Source organism: Peromyscus maniculatus, chromosome 1 (genome assembly GCF_049852395.1).
Source record: "Peromyscus maniculatus bairdii isolate BWxNUB_F1_BW_parent chromosome 1, HU_Pman_BW_mat_3.1, whole genome shotgun sequence".
NCBI lineage: Eukaryota > Metazoa > Chordata > Mammalia > Rodentia > Cricetidae > Peromyscus > Peromyscus maniculatus.
In genome coordinates this window covers 1,229,697-1,250,568 of record NC_134852.1, presented here as the reverse complement: position 1 = coordinate 1,250,568, position 20,872 = coordinate 1,229,697, and the positions used below count along the sequence as shown (strand labels likewise).

Below are 20,872 nucleotides of genomic sequence, written 5' to 3'. Positions count from 1 at the left end.
CCCAGAATGCAACAGGATTTTTCTGTCTTCTGCAAGGGGAAAATTAGTTTCATCATCTGAAAACATTCATTCAATCTACCATAAACTTTCTGTTTTCTCTTACATTCCATGTCACACATTTACTCATATATCAAAAGAATTATTTTTTTATTTCTATTTACTTTGCATTAGAGAAAAAACACATCTCATATGCACTAATATCAAAGAATCAGGTCTTATAAAATAAGAGGCTGAGTGGAAGATTGTAGGCCACAGAAAAGTGGTATACATGGAATTTCTTGACATGATAAACAATGAGAGTCAATAGCTAATGCATACATCTTGTATTACATTAGAATCAGTGGTTCTATACCAACACTAGAGTTATCAGTAACAATTTATGAAATGGATGTTCAGGAAGATGTTTTCTCCCTTATCTTTTCAAGAGAATCTCTCTCTAGTTTAAACAAAATTATGTATAACTTGGGCATAATGATACATCCCAGCAGGCCTGCACTAGAGACCAAGATGGAGAATACCTCCACAACAACCATGGCCTGGCCCTTGGTGCTATGGTAGACAGGGAGAAAGGTGACCCAGATACTGCAGAACAACAGCATGCTGAAGGTTAGCAACTTGGCTTCATTGAATTTGTCAGGGAGATTCCTGGCCAAGAAAGCCAGAATGAAGCTTCCCAAGGCAAGCAAGCCATGGTATCCCAAGATGCAGTAAAATGCAGTAACTGAGCCTTTGATGCATACAATGATGATTTGGCCATGCTCAGAGTGTGTATCAGTGTCAATAGAGGGAGGAGAAACTTGAAGCCAAATTGCACAGACAATAATTTGGATGAGGGTACAGATGGCTATGATGTAGTTGGGTGCCCCCGAGACCAGAAAATATCTCATTCTTCCAGGGACTGTGACTTTGAAGGCCAGCAGCACAGTCACTGTTTTGGACAACACAGTGGAAACAGCCACAGTGAATACAACTAAAAATGTGATTTGCTGCAGGACACAGGTAGCTGATTTGGTTTGGCCAATGAAGAGCAAGGGGCATAAGAAACAAAAGGTGAGTGAGATGAGCAGTATGTAACTAAGATACCGGTTGTTGGCCCTCACAAGGGGAGTGTCATGGTGCTTTACAAAGATCCCAAGAACCAGAACTGTGAATGCAGAGAAACACAATGCCATTAAGGCAAAAGAAAACCCCCATGGATCTTCGTAGTTCAGAAAGATCACAGATTTGGGAATGCACTGGTTCTGCTCTCTTTTGGCATAGAGGTCCTCTGGACACCTCAAACATTTATCCACATCAGATGGAGAGAGAAAATATGACTAATGCTTCTTCAGTCATTTCTTGACATATTACAATTAAGTGTGTTGAAGAAGCAAGCATTGCAATATCAGCACATCATCATTTGTTTTTGATGATGTAATTGAATTACATTGCTGCATACCAATGCTTCCATTTCAAAATACTCATTCATTATTTTATGAGAATTTAATTAAACAATCATTATGTTGTCTATTTAACTGTGTGTTGATGATGCCATTTGCTATATTATCAGAAAGCACATGTAATTTCAGTATATTCTGAATACTAGGATGAAAGGGCTTCAACTGGTAAATTTACCATTACTTTTCACAATGTGTATTGTACTTTCCATGGTTATAGTGCCTCCTGATGTCTTTCTATCTGTTTTATTAATGTTGTTCTTGTAATTGATGGAGACTGGGTTTTCTATTTGGACAAGTCCTGTAGTACACTTTCTAGTATCATATTGCCAGCCCAAACCTTTTGACATAGAGAAAATACTAAACAGAATCAGTTATGACCCTTGGAGTCTGCACATCACATGTCAAGACCAAGTTCTCAACACAAAGTATATTTGTTTGCACCAGAGGTCAATGGCCAGGAAATGGGAAGCAAAATCATGAAACAGAGAATGAAAGAGAAGGGTAAAGCAACAAGAGAGTTGGGAAGGGGTTTTTGGACAGGGAGGACAAAGAATTGCCTCTAAATAGAGAGGACAGAGATGTGACCTTTAGGAAAATGGCAGTGTATAAAGGAAAAATGGGAAACCCATGTTAGCATGAAGCATTTAATATTGATTAGATATATTAATTAGGAAAGTCACAAGGGAGTTTTTGCTAATTGTACTTCAATACTTTAGTAGCTGGAACTTGATAGTCAGCCTCAGGAGGAGAAATTTTAACCTTGTCTTTGTCTTCCCTGACCACTTGTATTTATCTTACTTTTTGTGTGTATGAGTTCTTTATGTGTCTTCTTTAGAAATGTTAGCATGGTTATGAATTCTTATAACTAACATGCATCACAGAACATTGGTCTGTCTCTGAATTAGTTAGGGTTCTCTAGAGAAACAGAAATTATAAAAATGAATCTTTCTATGTCTTTTTGTCTCCCTTACTATGTTCCTCTGATTCTCTCTTTACACACACACACACACACACACACACACACACACACACACACACACACACATATATATATATATAATGAATTAGGATGTCTTTTAGGAAATGGTCTAGATAATCTAACAATTGCTAGGTATAAATAGCAAGTCCAGGGATGGAGAAACTTCTCATTCCATGATAATGTATGACTCAGTTGATCTTCATTTAACACTTAAGTCCTATAAATTATGCTTCTAATACCAGGAAATAAATGGACTAATTTAGCATGCAGTCAAATAGCACAAGTTTCCTTTTTCTATGTCCTTATGTAGGCTTCCAGAAGAGGGAGCAGCCCAGATTAGAGGTGAATCTTCAATATTAAATGATGTAATTTAAAGTTGTGTCTTCCCAACTTAAGATCCAGAAAGTAAGATGTGTGATATTAAAAGATATCAATTATAGTCTATTGTGGAGGTATCTTTGTGGATTTCTGTAGAACTCTCTAGCACTTTGCTTCTTCCTATTCTCGTGTGGTCTTCATTTATCATGGTCTCTTATTTCTTGTTCTCCCTCTCTGTTCTTGATCCAGCTGGGATCTCCTGCTCCCCTAAGCTCTCTTTCCCTTGAATTTTGCCCTTCATTACCCCCACTCACGTCCAGGTTTTTCATGTAGATCTCATCCATTTCTCTGTCATTGGTTGATCCCTGCGTCTTCCTTAGGGTCCTGTTTTCTAGGTAGTCTCCCTGGAGTTGTGAGTAGCAATGGTTGAGAGAAAGACTGAACTGACCTACTCTGGTGATAGGATGGCCAAACACCCTAATTATCATGCTAAAAATCTCATCCAATGACTGAGGGAACCAGATTGAGAGAACTACGGCCAGGCCCCAGGTGGAGCTCTAGGAGTCCAATTGGCGAGAAAGAGAAGGGTTTGTATGAGCAAGAATTGTTGAAACCAATGTTGGAAAAGGCACAAATAGCCAAACTAATGGAAACACATGAACTATGAACCAATAGCTAAGGAGCACCCAACTGGATCAGGCCCTCTGGATAAGCAAGACAGTTGATTAGGTTGATGGGTTTGGGAGGCATACAGGCAGTGGGACCAGGACCTGTCTTCAGTGCATGAGCTGGCTGTTTGGAACCTGGGGCTTAAGCAGGGACTCGTTGCTCACCCTGGGAGTCGGGACTGTATCCCCTGGGGAGTCTTTGCCCTTGAGGAGATGGGAATGGGAGTGGGCTGGGGGGAAGGGGGAACAGGGAGAGGAATCCGTGGCTGATATGTAAAATTAAATTAAGTTAAAAAATAAAAAAATATAAAAAAATTAAAATTTAATTAAAAATAGATATCAATTATAAGCATGATTCCTTTTCCTTCCTTCTTTCTTTTTTTGGTTTGCTTTCACAGACATGATTACTCTTTGTATCCCTGGCTGTCCTGGAACTCAATTTGTAAAAGAGTCTGGCCTGAAACTCAAAGATCCACCTTCCTCTGCCTTCTGAGTGCTGGGATTAAAGGCATGTACCACCATTACTCAATATAAGGCACGTCTTCCTATCTTAAAGATCTGGAAAACAGTGTATTTTCCTACTTGACATTAAGTAAAAAAAAAAAAAAAAAAAAAAAAAAAAAAAAAAAAAAAAACCTCTCAAGTATGTCTTCTATTTTTGAGGTTTAATAAATTCCAGATGAGCTGGTTGGCAGTGGTGCACGCCTTTAATTCCAGCACTAGGGAGGCAGAGCCAGGCAGAAATCTGTTGGTTTGGGGCTAACCTCGACTACAGAGCAAGATCCATGACAGGCACCAAAGCTACACAGAGATATTTTACTATTTAAAAGATGTTATTTTACCATGTGTTACCGAGATGAAACTGTATGGTAGCTTCTTTTGTTTGTTTTTGTTTTTGTTTTTAGTTGTAGGGTTGCAGTTCAGACTTTTTTCTTTCTTTTTTTTGTGATTGTATACATAGCTGCAGCATTAAAAACTTTAAAAAGTGTTAAAAAAAGAAAAAAGGGAAAACATTTCAAAAAATGATAAACAGTTACATCTTGTTTTCAATGTGTGGCTGAGTGCCTCGATTTTTCATGTTTTTTGTGTATTTCTGATTTGTAGAAGTGTCCAAACAGGTTGTGTGCTGGACTTCCTGAAGAGGCAAACCACCCAGCTTGGTCTAGACCATTACCTGTTCCCATCTGTAGTTATTCGATGAAGTCATGTACATGACCATTCTGTAGCAACAAATGTGCCATTTTTATAAACTGTCAAAAAAAGCTACACAGAGAAACCCTGTCTCAAATAATAGTAATAATAATAAATTCCAGATGTAGTCAAGTTTATACCCGTGAAGAGCCTCCTTTCACTATAAAGGATAACTTTGTTGAGTATAGTAAGAGTGTTTGGCAGTTATATCTCTACCTACTTGAGTTGCATCACTGATACTCTCCCCTTTTAAAAGAGTTCATGAAGGAATCTGCTGTTATCTGGAAGGGACCTTTTGAAGAAATGGGTTTCTCTGTCTGCAGCCTTCAGTTTCCTTTCTTTATTTTTATAATTCAAATTTTAAGTAAAATATGTCATGGGGAGGTATCTATCTGATACATGTTTAGAATTTAAATGCCTCCTGTCTCTAGATGTCCACATGTCTCCCTATATTTTGGGAAATTCCCATTATATTTTACTGGATATACTGTTGATGTCTTGGTAAGTCCTTCTTCTTCTCTTCTGCTCATTGTAAATTTGTTCCTTTAATCCTATCCCCCTGGTCCCATATATCTTTCACTTGTCCTTATTTTTACCTTTGTCACAGTTTCAGTTTTCTAATTCTTTTCCTTGTCTTCAAGTATGCCATATTATCTTCAACTTGAAATATTTTGTTAGTGAGAATTTTTACTAGAATTTTTTAATTTATTTTCTTTCCTTTACATATTTTAGTTTAAATTTTTCATCATTTTATACCCTTTCAAACATGTTAGTCACATGTTCACTCAGTTCCTTATGGTATGCAAGTTTTTGTGATCTCATTGTATTCTCCTGGAGGTGATTTTTGTCCTGTTTGATATTCTGGAATACTGTTATAAACATTCTTTGGATTACTTTTTAGTATGTCTTTGAACATACTCACAATTAAGCCTATGCCTCTGACATTTGGAGTTGTATTGATTTGATTTCTTTATACTTTTGTTTCTTTTTCTGCATTGAAATTTTATATCTGGGAGTAGAGCACAGCGTGCATTGTTCCTAATCTTCTATATGCCTCCAGCGGATGTCTTTTGTACTACTCAAGTGAGCTTGGTTAGAGCACACTTGAAATTTCATTGCTGCTCTCTGAATGGATAGAAAGTTCAGTTTTTCTGAACCTTCAGCTCATATGTCCTCTTCCCTGATAATAACTTTCCTTGTCATTCTGAAAAAGAATATTTTATAGATTTTATATTATCTGGTATCCATGACATACAACTTTATTTCAAACTTGAGGACATTTCTGAAGTTTGCACCTTTAAATTTCATGCTACTTTATAGTCAGGAATTTGGAATTGGATACCATGAAACTACCCACATCAGAATTCATACCTATAACATACCTTAGACTTATAGGAGAATAAATCATTTATAAATTCTAAGAAGTCATTTATTTTTTTTCTACTACCTCCTCCCCACACACATATGGAAATTAGACACACTCTTGTTTGGATGAACTGAAAAAATTAGTGGTATCAAGAAACATTCCTCTAATGAATAATTTCTTTTACACAGGACATGCTTCATGGCTGGAGAATTGGCTCAGTTGTCTATAACAATTCCTGACCAGATAAAAGGCCCAAGTTTGATTTTTAGCACCCACTGTGTGGCCCTGAACTGTTTCCAATTCCCAGGGATCCAAATCATTGTTTTGACATTTATATGCACAAGGAGTACCAGTGTTGCAGAGGCATACATGCAGACAAGACATCCATACATATTTAATAGGAAAAAGAAATAAAAAAGAACAAAGTTATCACTCATAGGGTATTTAAATGGGTTATGAAAATATTATCTTCATGTGTGGTTAGAGATGTTGACCATTTAGGAACCTGTAGGTAAATGTCTCAAGGTGAATTATATAATAATAATTAATGGTTTGAAAATGTTTATTTTAATCCTCCTTACATTGAGCCTCAGTCTTTCATCATCTACGTCAAATTTTCAGCAGAAAAAAGGACAAGTACTTTGTAGTAATCAGAATGGCATCAAGAGGATATTGCACTTTACTGGAAATAATATAGTACAGTGGTAACAGTCAATTTTCTTTTTATATTACAAACCAGAAACATTTTCTACAGGGAGAAAAATTCACTGTATGGATAGCATGCATGGCTGAAACTTTCAAAGTATTAATAAAATGTCACATTAAAAACTGAAAAGAAAAAAACATAAAGACAGATGTAGTCAGTAGCCATTCCAGCTTTGATCTGGAAGTTCCAACCCCCATTGAGACTTCGGCAATTGTCATGCCTACAAGGCAATGCCAATGGAGGCACCTGGAGACCTGAGATCTGGATAAGCCAACACTCACTCTGTTCCTGGAATCTTGGCGGTGGAGGTTGACCAAGCAGAGCATTGCAGATGTTTCCCAGATTGGTCCTGTCAGCATCACTATACACGTAGTGCCTTCATTACAATTATAATTAAGGTAAAAATCTTGATTTTTTCCAAATAAAGGCATGAGACTGTATAATTCTGACACAGTCTTACAAGCACCTTCAGAGAATTCAAATACTAATGACATATTTGGCAAAAGATCAGGATTCCTATTGACTTCATCCAGGGAAAAAAGCCAAGGCCAATGGAAAGTGTTTGTTTTCAGTTGGTGTTCTGGAAAAGGGTATGGTATTTATTATGGACAGAGATATACAGATAATCCTTTGTAGTCAATAGAAGGACTATAATGAACTGGATGGTATTCACAACCACCCCCAAATACTGAAACAAATGTCCTGTGCTGTGACGTTGGAATGACATAAGAACCTGGGAGCTTAAAATAGCTTTTAGATGTCATGAGAGTGCATCTCCCATAAATGACATGAGCCATTGGTATCTTCCACAGACAGTAGTGTCCATTTCTGCTTTGGGAGTGCTTACTTAGCAGATAAAGACAAAGACACAGGCTTTACCCAAGCAGCAATCCTGATCATGTCTTCATTTTGGAATTATAAGCAATAACGAAAATACATGTGATATGTGAACCAATTAGACTATGGCATGTTCTTATGATTTTAACTGACTTGGCCAAGGCAGTCAAATAATGTTTTATGAGCACACAATAGTTTGTACACTTGGGTCTTTTTCTTATATTCTTTTATAATCAGTGGGCAATCTATTTAACATATACCCTCATATCCATTTTGTCTTGTTCTTTTGTTTTTATGGTTTATCTAATGCAGGTGTAAAATCTTTATTTAGAGAATTTTTAAAATAAATTTAACTACCAGAGATGTGTTTGGTAAAGTTATATGTCAGCATTCACCTGTATGTATGGACAGGACTAATGCTTACATAGGCAATAGTGGGGAATGGATTATATGCTTTTGAATGATACCTTGATCTATAGCACACTGACCTGAAATGTACAGAGATATTCCTGCTCCAGATCCTGAGTTCAGAGATTAAGGGCATGTCAATATTCACACTTAGTATATCTGATCAACATATCTTTTTTCTAGAAAACATCTCATGACTATCTTTCCACTTACACTAAAACAAAATTTGCATCCTACTGAAATTTGAATATGCCAGTATTAAATCTTTATAAAATGGAAGACTATAAAGTGTAAAATGTATGAAAGATTATTTATGAGGGTATATTTTGTAATAAAAATGAGTAATATACAATTGGGAGTGAACAATATCAACTTGTGTTTCTGTTTATTGGAAGAATTGTAACTTATGTTTCTTTATAGACATTTCCTATCTTCTGACGATTACATATCAAACATATTCCTTCATTCTGAATGATTCACTCAGAGTTAAATATAGTCTTATTTCCACTTAGCAACTGTCCCACTGTGTTTTCTTTATGTATAAAAATAAGATTTACCTGTACATTTTTAAAATAAAACTTATTTTAATGTTTCTTTATCACAACCCAGAAAAATATCATTGAAAATTTTGGTATCACACAATAGGAATTTGTGACTAAAACTTGTGAGGGTCAAACACTAACTCCTGCACACGAAACATTCAGAAACTTAAGTACCTGAGCCGTTAGAGTGGCCCAGTGAACTAAAGTACTGTGTTTGATAACTGCCATCAACAATCTGCAAATTGAAATGTGTATTATGCCCAGTTTTGCAAAATATGCATATATTATAAGCAAAACTACAGAAAGTAAGCATAAGAGGTAGTTGGGAGGTGTCAGAGAATAAAAAAAATAAGTATAAAGAAAGAAGACACATGTTTCTTAAATAATGGCAATGATGTGTAAATAAGTAACTCCTCTAACACTGTTCTCAAGTGTCTCCAAGTATCTCATACCACAGCTGTGACAGCCTCACTTTTCTTTTTTTATGATTTATTTTATTTTACAATACTATTCAGTTCTACATAACAGCCACAGATTCCCTTGTTCTCTCCCTTCCTGCACCCTTCCGCTTCCCCCCAGCCCACCCCCCATTCCCACCTCCTCCAGATCAAGGTCTCCACCGAGGACTGAGATCGACCTGATAGACTCAGTCCATGCAGGTCCAGGCCCTCCTCCCAGATTGAGACATGCGTCCCTGCAAAAGTCCCAGGTTTCTAACAGCTAACTCATACAATGAGCCCAGGACCTGGTACCACTGCCTGGATGCCTCCCAAACAGATCAAGCCAATCAACTGTCTCACCTATTCAGAGGGCCTGATCCAGTTGGGGGACCCTCAGCCTTTGATACATAGTTTATGTGTTTCCAATCGTTTGGCTATTTGTCCCTGTGCTTTATCCAACCTTGGATTCAACAATTCTCATTCATATAAACCCTCCTATTTCTCACTAATTAGACTCTGATCTCTCCACATGGGACCTAACCGTGGATGTCTGCATCCAGATTCCTCAGTCCTTGGATGGTGTTTCTGGCACAACTATTAGGGTGTTTGGCCATCCCATCACCAAAGTACGTCAGTCCTTTCTGTCTCTCGACCATTGTCAGCAGGCTTTTGTGGGGGTATCTTTGTGGATTTCTGTGGGCCTCTTTAGCACTTTATTTCTTCCTTTTCTCATGTGGTCTTCATTTAACATGGTCTCCTATTCCTTGTTCTCCCTCTCTTTTCTTGATCCAGCTGGTATCTCATGATCTCTTTCCCACGACCCTCGCCCTTCATTGCTCCCACTCATGTCCAGGCTGTTCATTTAGATCTCATCCATTTCTCTGTCATTGGGTGATCCCCGTGTCTTTCTTGGGGTCCTGTTTCCAGGTAGCCTCACTGGTGATGTGAGTAGGAGTCCAGTCATCCTTGTTCCACATCTAGTATCCTCCTATGAGTGAGTACATACCATATTTGTCTTTCTGAGTCTGGGTTACCTCACTCAGGATGATTTTATCTAGATCCATGCATTTGCCTGCAAATCTCATGATGTCATATTTTTTTTCTCTGCTGAGTAGTATTCCATTGTGTATATGTGCCACACTTTATTTATCCATTCTTCAGTTGAAGGGTATCTAGGTTGTTTCCAGGTTTTGGCTATTACAAACAATGCTGATAAAAACATAGCTGAGCAAGTGCTCTTGTGGTATGATTGAGCATTTCTTGGGTATATGCCCAAGAGAGGTATAGCTGGAATTTGGGGGAGATTGATTCCCAATTTTCTAAGAAAGCACCATATTGATTTCCAAAGTGGTTGTACAAGCTTGCATTCCCACCAGCAGTGGAGGAGAGTTCCCCTAGTTCCACATCCTCTCCAGCATAAAGTGTCTTCAGTGTTTTTGGTCTTAGCCATTCTGACAGGCGTAAGGTGGTATCTCAGATTTGTTTTGATTTGCATTTCCCTGATGATTCGGGATGTTGAGCAATTCCTTAAATGTCTTTCAGCCATTTGAGTTTCCTCTGTTGAGAATTCTGTTTACTTCTAAAGCCCATTTCTCAATTGGACTGTTGATCCTCTTGATGTATAATTTCTTGAGTTCCTTATATATTCTGGATATCAGTCCTCTTTCAGATGGGGGGTTGGTGAAGAACTTTTCCCATTCTGTAGGCTGTTGCTTTGCCTTGTTAACTGTATCCTTTGCTCTACAAAAGCTTCTCAGTTTCAAGAGGTCCCATTGATTGATTGTTTCTCTCAGTGTCTGTGCTAATGGTGTTATATTTAGCAAGTGATCTCCTATGCAAATGCAGTTCAAGACTACTTCCTACTTTCTCTGCTAGTAGGTTCAGAGTTGCTGGATTTATATTGAGGTCCTTATCCACTTGGACTTAAGTTTTGTGCACGGTGACAGATATGGATCTATTTGCAGCCTTCTACACATTGATATCCAATTATGTCAGCACCATTTGTTGAAGATGCTTTCTTTTTTTCATTGTACACTTTTGGCTTCTTTTTCAAACATTATATGTTCATAGGTGTGTGGGTTAATGTCAGGGTTTTCAATTCGATTCCATTGGTCCACATGTCTGTTTTTATGCCAACTGTAAGCTGTTTTTATTACTGTATCTCTATAGTTAACTTGAAGTCGGGGGGTTGTGATGCCTCCAGAGGTTGTTTTATTGTACAGGATTCTTTTGGCTATCCTGGATTTTTTGTTTTTCCATATCAAGTTGAGTTTTATTCTTTCCAGGTCTGTGAAGAATTGTGTTGGTATTTTGATGGGGATTGCATTGAATCTGTAGATTCATTTTGGTATAATTGCCATTTTTACTATGTTAGTTCTGCCTATCCATGAGCGATGGGAGATCTTTCCATTTTCTGACATCTTCAATTTATTTTTTCAGGGACTTAAAGTTCTTGTCATATAGGTCCTTCACTTGCTTTGTTAGTGTTATCCCAAGGTATTTTATGTCATTTGTGGCTATTGTAAAGGGTGATGTATCTCTGATTTCCTTCTCAGTTTCTTTGTCCCAGGAAGAATAGATGCCAGGAAATTATTAAAGTGAGAGATGAAATTAATAAAATAGAAACTAAGAGAACAATACAAAAATTAATGAAACAAAGAGTTGGTTCTTTGAGAAAATCAACAAGATAGACAAGTCCTTATCCAAACTAACCAAAAGACAGAGAGAGAGAATCCAAACCAACAAAATCAGAAATGAAAAGTGGGACATAACAACAGACATTGAGGAAATCCAGGGAATTAGCAGGTCATATTTCAAAAACCTCTACTCCACAAAATTGTAAAACCTAAAAAAAATGGACAATTTTCTGGATAGGTACCACATACCTAAGTTAAATCAAGACCAGATAAACTATTTAAATAGTCCAATAACCCCTAAGGAAATAGAAACAGTTATTAAAAGTTTCTCAACAAAAAAAGCCCAGGACCAGATGGTTTCAGTGCAGAATTCTACCAGATCTTCAAAGATACCAATTCTCTCTAAATTTTTCCACATAATAGAAACAGAAGGAACATTACCAAACTCCTTCTCTGAGGCTACAATTACCCTGATTCCTAAACCAAACAAGGATACAACAAAGAAAGAGAACTACAGACCGAGTTCCCTCATGAACATTGATGCAAAAATCCTCAATAAAATACTGGCAAACACACAGCCTCACTTTTCAAAGAATGCAAACAAATCATTTACACTCTATAATTTCATTTTTTTACTAATTAGAGAGTGAAGAACGGGACTTTGAAATTAAAGGCCAGGCTTTGTACATGTATGTAAGTGAAGCACAGAGGAATAGGAAAACATGATGTTCACAATAAACATGTCTCCTACTTCTATTCTCGATGAGGCTTCAGAAGACATAATGTAACCACATTCAGAATGTCTGAAATAGTAAGTGTACATCTATGTGAAAATTCTCTGCAGCTAAGTGTGCCACAAATATTAGTTGTCCTATCAGGTGCATTAGGACCTACACAGTAAAGGAGGGACCATCAGCTGAATCTACTCTAGGGCTGTTTACATGTATCCTGCTAGAATGATACTAATTGAAACAGAATTGTGGTCCATTTGATTAGTCATCACCTGCTACTGTGCTACAGAAACTTTGAAGAGGAAGGCTATATATGATAGAACAAGGTAGACTCCTTTCTTAACTCAGCTTCCAGCCTTGTAAGTTGGAGTTGTAACTGGTAGAAAAACAGAAAACACTCTGGACAAATCAAAATTAGAAAAATAGCAATGAGTCTCTAAAATAATTTTGGGTGTTTGTTGATTGCAGGATGGGAAAATGGGGGAGAAGATTGAAATCTTTTCTCTGATTCTCATCTTCTATCCCTCAGGAAATAAAACATTGTTGAAATTCTCTTTTTCTATTGGCCACTGCACTGCTGCAAGGGAGAAGACACAACCTGTCACCAAGTCTCCATCATGTCTTCATTCTGATTTCTTCTCCAGGAACATCTGTGATGAATGAAACTGGACACAAGAAGTGGAATGCTGACGGGCAAGAAGAGGAAAGTCAAAGTGAACATATTTGTCCAGTTGTATGCCTGAGCAGTGTCAATTGTGACCAGCCATGCAGATATGCACATCAAATGGGCAGAGATGTATCCCTATCTGCTTTCATTTCTGTAGATGGAGAGGAGACACCTGTGCATTTATGATTCTTTTTTTTCTGGTGTTTCTTCACTCCTTGAACAATCTCTGACACTTTCTTCTCTGTGGCTCTGCATCTGATGTCTACAGTCCATGGCATTATATTTGGTTGATAAATATATATGAGGAGAGTTGAAGTAGTTTCATGACATGACTCATCTTTGTGGAAATTAATGCCCCTGTCAGGATGCAATCTTGGGAAAACTAGGGACCATGACTGCCTCATGAGCCCATTAATGTTAATGCCTTTGAATGGGTTGTCAGGGACTTTAATAGATGATCCACAATGAGGCATGCACTATTGGTTCAGAAGTATTAAAAAGTCAGAATTCATGGTTACACACTGGGCATTGTATTACAAAGTTCTTGTCAGGGTAAAGCAGCTTCATATTTGGAGCAATTGAGTTCCACACAACTTGTACAGCGGGGCCTATGCTACAAAAATGACAGGTACAGAATATTTACCAAATTCGTGTTTCTACTCTCTTGAGAACCAGTAATCAGGCCACATTCAGAAATTTCCTCAATTCTGCTGTACCAAAACTATCCAGCTCATCAAAGAATTACAGTTCATTTTTACATTAAACGTTGATTTTTAAATATTCAACAAGACCCAGAGAGAACACCAAACCACAGTTCCTTATTTAATATACTATATAAGACATATCGCTTCTCCTACTCCCCATCAAACATTATTAATGAAAAGACGAGCTGAATATTTGATTTCTAAAACACGATATTCCTTCCTTCTTTCACAGATCAATACCTTGCAATAGCCCATTTATTCTTCTTTATCTTTGATTTCCTACATTGTTTTTGCTCACTTTACAATCCTGAAGCGGCTGCAAAGAAGACTATTTTGAATATCAGGTGAGCAAATAGAAACTGGGATGTGACCTACTTATACCATTTTCCTAGTCTTCTACTTAGTTTATTCTAGAACATGTACTGCCTGTGTGAGAGTGTTCTGATGAGCATGGAATGATGAGCCTCTTTCAGTGCACATGGACTGCAGAGAAATTAGGAATACATGGGGCAAGTCTTTGCTGTGTGTGGTGATATGTCTTCTTTAGTACTTGAGATTAGGCAAATGGACTACTAGCCTCTTCTAGATTTTAGAGTACATTTAAAGAGAAATATTTAAAATGTACATGACCGCTGGTCCTGTGATGATCTATACTGGGCACCTAATATGTGGATATAGTATGTGAAAGGAAGATTTTTTAATATGAAGACAGAGCAAATTCACCTTTCTTAGAGGGTACAAATCACAATTCTAGTGGTCCAGATTCAGGATTGTATCCAATTTTGTTTTGGGTGTAATAATGATTTTTAATTAACATACATCATACATGCTTTTATTATGGTAATTAACACATGTATAGCATTTCATTTGTTGGTATTTGCCCCTCTGTCAACCACATATATTGCTCATGAAAATACTGATTCTTTTCTTAGTTAGAACACCTTTATTTTTACTTCATGATATTTGTTCTTGTTTAATTTATGAGACATATAATGTTTTCGTCATACTTACTTCACTTAGTATGTGAAGTAAGTCCCAATTCCTTTAGGCCTTCTGTTCTTAAATAATACCTTTCCTACTTTTTTATGTGAAAAAATGTGTATATATGCACACCCAAAGAGAGAAGCGCACTGTGACATCTAGAATCTGTGAAAAATCTTAATTTCCAGATTTTGTCTCTTTAGTTAACATGACATTCTGCTCCATCCCCAATACCTGCTAATGACATCATCTACTTATTTCAGATTGGGGGACAACTCCACTATGTGTATATAAATCCTGTGAGACCTTCATCTGAATTTGCATATGCCTAAGAGCATTCTGTACCCAGTAATCATATTTGTTCATCTTCATCACTGGTTTAATCGTTTGTGAATTGCATACAAGCTATTTATTTAAAGTTCTCTAAAATCAATGTATATGGTATAGTTAAAAAATCACTTGGCCAGATGGTAGTGGCACACTCCTTAAAGCCAGCCCTCTGGAGGCAGAGACAAGTTTATCTCTGTGAGTTCAAGGCCTGCCTGTTCTACAGAGTAAGTTTCAGTACAGACAGGACTGTTATACAAAGAAACCCTCTCTCAAAATGGCGAAAAGAAATCACTGTGTGTATATTTAATTGTGGTAATCAATGAAATGAAACTTTCAAATTTCTATAAATAAATTGGAAATAGCAATAATGAATCTTTGTTTATATGAAATAAAAACAAAATTTTATAGGAAGTATTTTCTTTATTTCCTCTTATGTTTAGGGGCATCAAGGTTGATTCCATATCTTCTGTATTCTGAATAATGCTGAAATAAACATGGGCAGACAAGTGTCTATATGCTATGCAGATTTATCTACTTTCAGAAAGTTCCATAGAGGGTATAGATGGACCTTAAGATATTGCTGCATTTACTGACTGAATTAGATGTATGTACTTACCACAATGAGGACCTTAGTTTATACTCATACTAAAAACCAAAAACATGCTCATTAATTAATTAATTAATGTTTTTTTGGTTTTCTGAGACAGGGTTTCTCTGTGTAGCTTTGTGCCTTTCTTGGAACTCACTCTGTAGACAAGGCTAGCCTCGAACTCATAGAGATTCACCTGACTCTGCTTCCCAAGTGCTGGGATTAAAGGTGTGCACCACTGCTGCCTGGCTTGGTCTTTTTTCAACTATTCATTTATTCTCACTGTAAAGTGGAACATCTTAACTGTGGTTTTACATCATTATAACTAAAATATTTAAATGTAATTTCACACTCATATTGTCTTATATAATTTTAAAAAGGGAAGTAAAATATACGGGTTTTAAATAAGTCAGCATTACTAATTTTTATTGTTGGCCATGTACTTGTTGTAAACTGCATTCATCATGTTGAGGCAGGTCCCTTACATCCATATTATGTTCAGGACTTTTATGATTAAATTGTGTTGGGGTTTGTCATCTAATGAGATGACCATGTGTTCTTTCTTTTGTTCATTTTGTTTATATGGTTGATACCTTAGTAGGTTTCCATACATTGAACCATCCCTGCATCTCTGGGATGATCATTTTGATGAGATATTTGATTAGATTTACAAGCATTTTATTGAATATTTCAGCATTGATGTTCACTAGGAAAATTGGTCTGCCATTCTCTCTTTTTTAGGCTCACCTGTGGATTGGTGATCAAGGTAACTCTATCTCGTAATATGCATTAGGCAATATTGATTTTGTTTCTGTCTTGTAGAATAATTTTAAAAGAATTGATATTAACTCATCTTTGAAAACCTAGTTCGATTTTGCACTAAAACCCTATGACTGTGGGCTTCCCCTCCCCTTGGGAGACTTATGAAGACTGCTTCTATTTCACTAGAATTTATAGGTTTATTTAAATTGTATATCTGATATTGAGTTAAGTTTGGTAGGGAGATCTATCAAGAAAATTATCCATTTATTTTAGATTTTCCAGTTTGGTGGAGTATAGGTTATAAAAATATGTTCCTATGATTCTCTAGATCTCCTTGGTGTCTATTGTTTGCACCCCTTTCATTTCTCATTTATTTTTCAATCTGATAATTCTCTGTCATTCTTTTAGTTAGACTAGATAAGGATTTGTTTACCCTGCTAACTTTCCCTGAAAATCAGCTCTTTGACTCATTAATTTTTTTTTATTTTTTTCACGTTGATGCTATTTTATTGATTTTAAACATACATATGATTATATATTTTTTCTTTTCACCTCTGGGATAACATTACTTTTTTTGCAAGAGACTTTAGGTGTGTTGTAAAGTTATTAGTGTGAGATCTCTCCAGTATTTTTATGTAGGCAATTAGTGCTATGAACTTTCCTCTTAGTACCACTGTTTTCTTGAATCCCACAATTATGGGTATGCAGTATATTCATTTTCACAGAAGTCTAGGATGACATATTTTTTATTTGTCCCAATGTACTTTTCATTTACTAGAGAGTTATTCAGTTTCCATGAATTTGTGAGAATTCTGTTGCTTTTGTTTATATCTTGCTTTAATTCATGATGGTCTGATATGATACAGAAAGTTATTTCAATTTTCCTCTATCTGTTGAGACTTGTTTTGTTTCTGAGAATGTAGTTAATTTTTGAGAAAGTGCCGTGATGCACATAGAATGTATATTCTTTTGTGTTTTGGTGCAATGTTCTACAAATATCTGTTAGGGCCATTTCATTTACAACATTAGTTAATGCAGGTATTTCTTTTTTAAGTTTTTGTCTGGATGACCTATCTATTGGTGAGAATGGGTAATTAATTCTCCCACTATCAATGTGTGTGTTCAATATATGATTCAAGCAGTATTAGTGTACCTCTGATGAATTTTGGCAACCTTGTCTTGGGGGCATAGATGTAAAAATATCATTTCTGTGGATTTCTTCTTTGATGAGTATGCAGTGGCCTTCCTAACACTTTTGACTAGTTTTGGTTTGAAGTCTTTTTCTTTTTTTGTCAAATATTAAAATGTCTACACAACCTTGCTTCTTAGGTGCATTTACTTGAAATAAATTAATCCATCAATTTATCCAGAGGTAATTACTACTCTTAATGTTATGGTGTGTTTCTTATATGCAGTAAAAGAATGAATTCTGTTTTTCCATCCATTCTGTCAGTGTGTGTCTTTTTTATTAGTGAATTGAGACCATTGATAGTGAGAGGTATCAATGGCCAATGGTTGTTGATTCCTGATATTTTTTTGGTGGTGGTGGTGGTGGTGTGTGTGTGTGTGTGTGTGTGTGTGTGTGTGTGTGTGTGTGTATGTTTCTCTTACTTTATTTCTGGTCTGAGATTATTTATACCTTGTGTTTTCATGGACATAATTGAATCCTTTGGTTGACGGTTTTATCCTAGAAACTTCTTTATGCCTGTATTTGTAAATACATGTTTATATTTTGAATTGTCGTGGAATATCTTATGTTCTCCATCTATAGCAATTGAGTCCTTTGCTGGATTTAGTAGCCTGACCTGCCCTCTCTGGTCACTTAGAGTCCACAGAACATTGGTGTTGGACTTTCTAACTTTTAGAGTCTCCCTTTGCAAGTCAGTACTGTCTGTATATGTTATTTGGTATTTTCCCTTTTTGCTTTTAATATGCTTTCTTTGTTTTGTATATTTGTTTTTTGATTATTATCTTATAATAATAAGATAATATTAGGAAAGTTTCTCTTCTGGTTCTAATATTAGTTTTCTTATTGCTTCTTGTACTTTAGAGGCATCTCCTATTATAGGTTAAAATTTCTTCTTATTTTGTTGGAATTTTTTTTTTTTTGCCTTTATCCTGTTGGGTTTTTTTTTTCATTTAGATTGATTTTTTATAGTGTCCAAAATTTACTCAATGTTTTAGTTGGTGGGTTTTTCAGGTAAAATATTTTCTTTGACTAGTGTTTCCATTTCTTCAACCATATCTTCAATGCCTAAGATTCTATTTTCCATCTCTTCTTTTATTGTAAAATCTTGCATCTGTAGTTCCTATTCAAATTCCTACGTTTTTTATTTCCACAATTGCCTCAATGTGTGTTTTCTTTATTATTTCTCTTTTCATTTTCATGTTGTTAACAGTTATACTATTTTCCTTCACCTCTGTATTTGTATATTCTTGATTTGTTTATGGGGCTTCTTCACTTCCTCCAATTTCTCTTTGTGTTTTCCTGGGTTTCGTTGTGGTATTTATTTATTTCCTCTTTATAGATCTGTACCAACTTTATATAGCTCATTTTAAGGTACTTTTCATGGGCTTCATCTATCTTGAAATATTTAGAACCTATTGTAGTAGGATAACTGGGCTCTAGTGGAGATTTACCTCGCTTGCCTTTATAGATTGTTTTTATGCTTGCTTCTGGGTGTCTTGGTCTAGGAGCTTTATAGATATGGGTGCCAATTTCTAGATTTTATCTTTTTAGGTGAGTGTTTTGTTCCTTGGTTTCTCTTTCCACTCTAGATTTTTGGGAAGAAAGATGACAGTGTGCTAGTTGTTTTTCTGATATGCTCTGTCTGTTATGTTCACATGGAATGACTGCTTGTATTGGAGGCTAGAATACTGGGATAAGTTGGGGGAAAGAAATTTGGAGGAGAAAAGACTTTGTGATCTCTTGGGTAGAGTGCCCAAGAGGAAACTAGAGACAAAAACCATTTTTCCACAATGTTGCAAGAACCAGACCTGGGTGATTGGATGTCAGGAGCAGAAGCAGAGTTGTGGGTCTGCTTTCAACAGGGCTTGTTGCCCTTTCAGAAGCAGCCCCTGGGTTATCTGGTGATGTCACATGCTGTTGGGGGCTGATAAAATGTAACAAGTTGGGGTTTGGAGCTTATAAGTGGAAGATATTTGGGGTCCCTAGTTAATAAGGACAGAAGGCCAGGGAGCAGGCTATCAGGAGTGTTCTATTGCTGAGCTTGGGCTGAGTCTGGGCAATTTGATATAAGGAAACTGTAAGAGAAAAAAGGTTAATGAGAAGCCTTGCGGACCCTGCTGTATTTGGATGCTGTAAGACAGCAGTGTGTGGGGAAAAGAATATTAGAAAGAAATAATCTGTGGGATTCAAAGGAAATGGGAAGAGTCCAGTTGTGAAGGCTGCCACAGGAGATCTGTTGTAAAACTTACGACCATAATTGGGGGGTTGGATCTGAAAGAAAGAAGAAGGGAAGCCTGCAGGTAGTCTATCTTGATTTCTGGCAGCCATGCCTATTGGTTAATGGGGAATTTTTTTAACATTATTTCTATACTTTGGATATTAGCTTCTGTCAGTTGTGGAGTTGATAAAACATTTTCTTTTTTGTAATCTACTTTTTTTGTCAGAATAACAGTGCTTTTTCCTCAGAGAAGCTTTTAAGATTCCTAAGGTCCAATTCATGAATTGTTGATCTTAATGCTTGTCATAACATCATTCTGTGCAAAATGTCATCTCCTGTGCCAGTGAGTTCAAGGCTATACCCCACTTTTTCCTCTATAAGGTTTAGTGTGTCTGGATTTATTTAGAGGTTTTAATCCATTTGTACTAGACTTTGTGAAAATTATTGAAGATGGGTCTATCTGCATTCTTCTACATACAGGCATTCAGCTTGATCAGCACTATTTGTTGAAGATGCTGCATTTATTCCTGTTTACATTTCTGACTTTGTAGCTGAAGTTTTCCTGTGTCCCACATGGTCCGCAGCCGTTCAGACCCATGTAAACATGCAGTGGCTTATATTAATTAAAATTCCTCGGCTATTAGTTCAGGCTAACTACTTACTAGCTTTTACACTTGAACTCAGCCCATTTCTGTTTATCTATATGTTACCACCTTTTCTCTGGCTTTACCTCTGTGACATTACATGCTGCTCCCTGGATGGCAGGCTGACATCTCCTGCCTTTCTCTTCCCAGAATTTTCCTCTTTTCCATATCCCACCTATAATTCCTGCCTGGCTACTGGCCAGCCAGCATTTTATTTATCAACCAATCAGAGCAGCACACATTCACAGCACAGAGAATGACATTCCACAGCACTCCCCCTTTTCTGTCTAATCAAAAAGGAAGGTTTTAGCTTTAATATAGTAAAATTGCATATAACAAAACAATTACCAAAAAAGAATTACAGTTATAATATCTAGTTTATTTGTATTTGGCATATTTAAAGAAAATATATTATTTATCCTACATTTGTGAGTCTAAGGTTTCATATCTAACAACATTTAGCATAAACAAGTAAAATTGTAATTATAACTATATAGTCTTCAACTACATCAAAGAACTCAGCAGGA

The 20,872-nt window shown here is 36.4% G+C and overlaps 1 pseudogene; it reads right to left on the bottom strand.

Moving 5' to 3' along the window:
- Positions 1–392: 392 nt before the first annotated feature.
- LOC121826140 (vomeronasal type-2 receptor 116-like) overlaps positions 393–20,872 on the bottom strand; it is a 478,502-nt pseudogene continuing 458,022 nt past the window's right edge.